Source organism: Eimeria mitis, genomic scaffold (assembly GCF_000499745.2).
Source record: "Eimeria mitis Houghton genomic scaffold, Emh_scaff645, whole genome shotgun sequence".
NCBI lineage: Eukaryota > Apicomplexa > Conoidasida > Eucoccidiorida > Eimeriidae > Eimeria > Eimeria mitis.
Genome location: NW_013574614.1, coordinates 5,520 through 5,912, shown reverse-complemented (window position 1 = coordinate 5,912; position 393 = coordinate 5,520).

Genomic DNA, 393 nt, shown 5'->3' with positions numbered 1-393 from the left:
ATAAATAAAAATAAATAAATAAATAAATAAATATAAATAAATATAAATAAATAAATGAGTTAAGGATGGAGAAATAAATAATATATGGATGCAGAGATAAATAAACAAAAAAATAATAAAAAAAATAAATTTAAATAAATAAATATATTAATTAATTAATAATAAATAAAAAAAGAAACAAAAAAAATAAAAAAAGAAATAAATAAAAATAAAATAAAAATAAAAATTTATGTACTTCAATGGGTAAACTGTTGGCCGCAAGAAGGCAAAAAAACAAAAATAAAAAAAAGAAAAGAAACAAACCAAACAAACAAAACAAAAAGATAAAACAAAATAATAAAAATAAAAAAAATAAAAAAATAAAAAGAAACAAACCTGATGGTTATGATTAAC